This window comes from Rutidosis leptorrhynchoides, chromosome 10 (assembly GCF_046630445.1).
Source record: "Rutidosis leptorrhynchoides isolate AG116_Rl617_1_P2 chromosome 10, CSIRO_AGI_Rlap_v1, whole genome shotgun sequence".
Classification (NCBI taxonomy): Eukaryota; Viridiplantae; Streptophyta; class Magnoliopsida; order Asterales; family Asteraceae; genus Rutidosis; species Rutidosis leptorrhynchoides.
In genome coordinates, this window is record NC_092342.1 from 299,756,188 (window position 1) to 299,762,218 (window position 6,031).

The following is a 6,031-nucleotide window of genomic DNA, read 5'->3' on the forward strand; positions in this document are numbered from 1 at the left end:
TAATCCAAATTAGGATTCACTTTATTAATAGGGTCCAAGTAATTTCAACAATCGTCTATGTATTGTTTTTCATGCACAAATTATTAACAATAATCTCATTTGATGAGCCGTGCACTGGACAGATAATTGTAGAAATTGGGCTTGGGCTTTAAAATTCAATTGGATACTGGGCTTAGCTATCTTATTCAATGAAGCCTTTTAGGGTTCCGCTTCTTTCTCTTTATAAACAAAAAGGCATCTCTCATATAACATCAACATCATCCCTCCCCTTTAATTACAATTACAATCGTTTCAGCCGTCTTTATTTTATGATTTTATTTTATTTTTTAATTATTAATGTGTTAGTTGTGTGTGCCTTCATAATCCCAGATAAGCTAAAAGCAATAGAGTGCTTAATCTGATTCATGGGAGGCCAATAATAATTTCAAAAAATGGAAGTTTTCGCTGAGAAACCCTTTTTCGTTTCACAATCGATGGTGTTTCCTAGTAACTTCTCCATACATTTTTTTTTAATTACTTATTATCATCATCATAAAACATCTGGTTTTATAAACCATCTATTTCAAAATAGTTACACTGTGTTATACAGTTCTCTGAAAAAGCTTGTTATTATAACAAGATTATTAATTAATCGGTTCAGATATAATTTGGGGATTTTTCGGTTTGTTTTTTTTAGCTATCCAAATGGTTAATAATCTTGTTATAATTGAAAAGGGTAGTGAGAGATAATATAAACGGTATGAAATAATGGTGCATATAACCACTATGATAGTTTATAGAAAAGGGCCTGTTAGCTGCGTTTGATGAGATAAATCGAGTTTATACCAAATAATTAAGAGTAATACGGAGTAACATATAAGTTATTAAGGTCCATATGTTTCTGACATTACTATTACCGGTAGTTTGGATCATGTAAAATTACTAACAAAATGATTGCCCATGTACCGGTTGTTGTTTGTGTATGTTTATATCTTGGTACCTGTTATAAAGTTACTCCGTATTTCATAATAACTTTAAACATATAACTAAGAGTTTGGTAATATTTTTAATTTTGAAAATATCATTTACATGTATAAATGTATAAAATGAGTTTTATCACAAAGCTCAAAATAACAATTATAAGTGAATTTCATAAAATTATAAATTTAATAAATTCTATTCATTTTTTTTGGAATGGCTGAAATGTTATTAAAGGTTGGTTAGAAACTGAAGCAAAAAAGAGAATGCGATAAAGGAACAAAAAAAACAAAAAAAAAAAAGCTAAAAAACAAGAAACAAAAAAATACAAAGGATTACATAACTAGGTTTTCCATGTAGGTGCATACTTGCTTCTTGCCTTATGCCATGAAAATGAAGAGCATCTGATATTGTCAAAGAGATCACGTTTGATACGGTCTAATCGAGTAGACCGCTAACTTTTAAGATAAAGTCGATTCGAGATGGCGAGTCTCCATATAAAATAAGAGAGAAACAGACTTTTAGATTAAACCAATCTTTCATTCATATGTTCCTCATGCAAATTACAGAATTTAAATAGCAAACAAACGGTTACTACTATGAAATGGAAACGTGCACTAAACTAACCCACTAACCTACTCTTAAGGAAATAATGAAAACATGCTAGTAATTCAAATAAACTACAAGTAAATAAACTGACTGCGCTAGTAATATCCTAACATCATGAAAACACACACGTACAACCAGAATTACTCTTCAACTGCTACTATTCGACCCATTAAACCAATATGGGTCGATCCATGGGCCACCAATCCTTGCTCGTATCAACGTTCCTTAATTAAGCTAGTTTCATGTAAATAGTCGTTTGAAGTCTCCGAATTGTAGTGGTAGCAATGGGAGAAATGCGTGCCTTTGTGGAAGTAGTTTCATTCGCGGAGTCCAACTAGATAAATACATTCTCAGTTGTAATCAATTTAGTCCAATCTAAATCAATCAACCCCTTGATACGTCTCCAAATCAATATCTTGCAACATAGCATGTAATAGCATGTGACAAGGGGTATGATCCCTAAAGTCACCACCAACACAACATATAGGGCAAAAAAATAGAGTGATGTCGAATCCCTTAACTCCATATTAACACAGGAAGCAAACAATTCATACAATAGAGTCCAATCCAAATCAATCCACACCTTGATACGTCTCCAAATCGATCTTGCGACATAGCATGTGATAAAAGTATGATCCTTAGAATCACCACCAACACTACATTTAGCCATATAAGGCATAACTTTAAGTTATTGTCTAATCCTCTATACGCCAAATTAACACGGGAAGGCAAATGATCCATAATGAGGGCCAAATAAAAATGTTGATCTTTAGCGGTATGATTTTACTCCATCTAGTTGCGTCACAGAACCGATATGGCCATCAGTACCAATATTCCACTTGCAATAATCCTATAAGACCATTCGTAGTGCATCGTGGTGGCCTCAAAAACACCACCATCATCACGCCACCATCGCGCCACTGTGGGGCGTGATGGGTGGCAAAAACCGACGGCGCCATCGTTCCATCACCGAGCGTGAACGAGCTTTGATTGGTTGATACATGATTTTTCTTGTTTCTTTTTTTTTTTTTTCATTTTTGTTTTCTAATTTGAAGATTATAGATTGAAGGAAACGAATTTTGAAGATTGAAAGAAAATGTTGAAGAAAAATGAAAGAAACCGATGAAACAAATTTACAGATCTATCTATTGGAGAAGATAAACAAATTTACACTTTTTCATCCTAGAATTTGTATAAATTTACATTTAAACTCTAAACTTGAAAAATAAAATAAAAAATACAACATAAATATAAATAATATTGTTACAAAAAGAATAAAATTAGATATTAATTTAATTAGTATATGTAACGACCCGGAAAATTTCGACTAATTTTAAATCAAACTCTCGATACGATGTAATATTTTTGACACGATTAGCAAAATCTGTTAGGTTGAGTCTCAAAATTTATTTATTTATTATGTACATTCATTTACTTTTGACTGATCCCGGCGATTCACGAATCACTAATTGTAAATAAATATGTGTGTATATATATACATAAATAATAATTAGAAATATAATTTGAAAAATTATATGTTGTTACTAAAAATTAATTATGTAAAATAATTTAAATAAAGATGTTTAATACAAAAATATAGGATTTTCCTGAAGACTTTTTATCCGCCACTGATGTATCAACGGAGTATGAATTATTATCCCTATTAAACCGTCGGTAATAATAATACAAAGTGACAGCTTGCATATTTGTTTTACACGTTTTCTAACCTATAGATATTTTTTTTAGTTATGGTCCACTTTAAATATTCCAAACATGTCATTCTGTATCCCTACTTTCTATTAGATATAATGGATATATATATATCTCTGTATTTTCTTGAGTTACCATCCCTCAATTTTCCTCCATCTCTCCTCTAATCTCATTAGTGAACCCACTTCGGTGTAATATTTCCATCGAAGACCAAAACATCTACCATCTTTCGATTACTACAACCACACTAGAACTACCATCATTTTTGTGGATTTGATTCCTATTACGTTTGCTTACTTTTGGTTTCAAGTTGAAGAACACACAAACAACCGATACCACCACCCATCGTGACCTTCACTTCCATCACCACCTTCACCTATGTGAACACAAACCATCCATCTATTTCCATTCCATTTTTCCACAACCAACGAAACCCATCAACTTGTTTCTAATTCCACTTGTCGACAACCTCACCACTAAACCATCGGCTCTCACCAACGTCTTCCACACTCACCACCGTGATTCACCACCCCACTCTCTCTCTCATCTCTCTCTCTATTTCTCATGTAAACCCACATCACCACCTTAATCACAACCATCCTCATCAATCACCATTGTAAACCCATCTTCACCATCCACTCGCCACCCTACAATCGCCATAAACCAAGAACCACCCCTGAACCGCACTACAACTACGCTAATTTTCTGTTCCCTGTCCGAGTATCAAACATCACGAGCCACCTTCGTGTTCGTTTTTAATCTTCATCACAAACATCCATTATCACCACTTTTGAACAACATGACCAACATCATTGAACCCATTTCAACTCTCCCATTTGAATTACCAACACACGACACCATTACCACTGTCTTCCTTCTACTCGATAGTATTCTTGTCCTCGTTTTTTTTTTGTCAAGTAAAACCAACCCAAAACCCATCTTCATTTACGTAGCTGCAGTCTACTTATTTCTGTTGAAAACCGTTCGAATCACCTTAGCTGCTACATTTAAACTTTCGAGTAAACTACTTTTGGATCGATCAACCACCACACATCGCAATAATCTTCCTGCTGCTGTCTCGCCACCAAAAGCAACCCAAAACCGCCACCAATTGCTACGGTTTCCTGCTACTGCCCTTTTTCCTTGTTACTACAATATATTTTTCTGTTCATTCGACCAATTACAGACCCCATAAATATTTCTGCAGCTCCTTATAAATGGCTGCTATTGCATGTCATTTTTGTTGTTGTGGCTAACTTTTACTAAACCATAAAAGAGTGTAAATGGTGTTTGATTCGTAAACATACACACCAAGTGGAGAAAGAAACTATACCACACTTTTGTATGGGGTTTTGTCAACTTGAGAACTTAGAATATTAGGAGCACTTTATCAAATTGCAATTTGGAACCAAGTAGTGATTCATGGCCGACCAAATATGGGCCACAAAATGATGTTATTTTTTTTTTAATAAATTAGATAATAATTAGGATAATCATAATAATAAAATGATGATGAGGACGTTACAGAATGAATATGATAATGATGATTGTAGTGTTATGCTTGATGACGATGGATTGATTAAGATAATGATGGCGAGTTTGATGTATATGACGATGATACATTAATGAAAATGGTTATGTTGATAAGAAAATTTTAAAGATGATTTGGGATTTCGGGTTTAATAAAGAAGATTACAGAGTGAAAGGGTAAATATGTTTAAGTTAGGGAATTAAACAGAAAAGTAATTGCTTTGCAATGGCAAAGGGTGTTAGCGGGAGGTCGTGGGTTTAAACTCGGACAGTGGCGGTTATATTTTTAAAGATTGATACTCTAAGGTAGTTATCCTATTTCTATTATTATTATTATTATTATTATTATTATTATTATTATTATTATTATTATTATTAATGTTAATGTTATTTTTATAAAAGTTATTATTAGAACGAGTTTTTCAATTGTAGTTATTGTTATTATTATCATTATAAAGATATTTCAACTTTGTACTTACTATTATTGTTGTTATTATCAGTATTTTTAAAATGATTATTGTTACTAATATAATTACAAATATTATTATTATAAAAATACTACAACTTTTCAATTATTATTATCAATATTTTCTTACCAAATAAATATTAGTTACAAAAATATATTTAATATAACATAACTATATAAATATTTTTATAATAAATATTAAGTATTCATTTAATGTATACATAAAGTAAATATACTTAATTAATAAATAAAACCTATAAATTATTAAATATAACAAGTATATCACTAATAAAAATATGTAAAATTATTCGATTACAGTTCTATGTGTTAATATATGTATGAATGATATAGGTTCGTGAATCAGTGGTCAAACCTACATTTGTTAAATGACGTCATATGTATTTTTACTACAAAATACAATAGGTGAGTTTCATTTGATCCCTTTTACTCTTTACATTTTTGGGCTGAGAATACATGCAATGTTTTTATAAATGTTTTACGAAATAGGCACAAGTACTAAAACTAATTCTATGTGGGTTAGAATCAAAAATCCCCTAGCTTGGTAACTTTAACTATTGGTTTATGAACTGGTAGGCGCGAATCCTAAAGATAGATCTATCGGGTTTTACACCCCCACCCAGATGTTGTTCTAGTCACTACTAAACTAGAAGAACGGGTGTTTAGTACTTCGAGGTTAACGGAACGCACTTGATTCGGTGTACATATTATTATTATAACTCAGGGGTACACGCTCTTGTT

General features: G+C 32.0%; 1 non-coding gene across 1 annotated transcript; it reads left to right on the top strand.

The window, feature by feature from the left end:
- The first annotated feature begins 362 nt into the window (after positions 1 to 362).
- On the top strand, positions 363 to 505 carry LOC139873790 (small nucleolar RNA snoR83). Its single transcript, XR_011767511.1, has one exon. It is a non-coding gene; the product is annotated as a small nucleolar RNA snoR83 (small nucleolar RNA).
- The last annotated feature ends 5,526 nt before the right edge of the window (positions 506 to 6,031 follow it).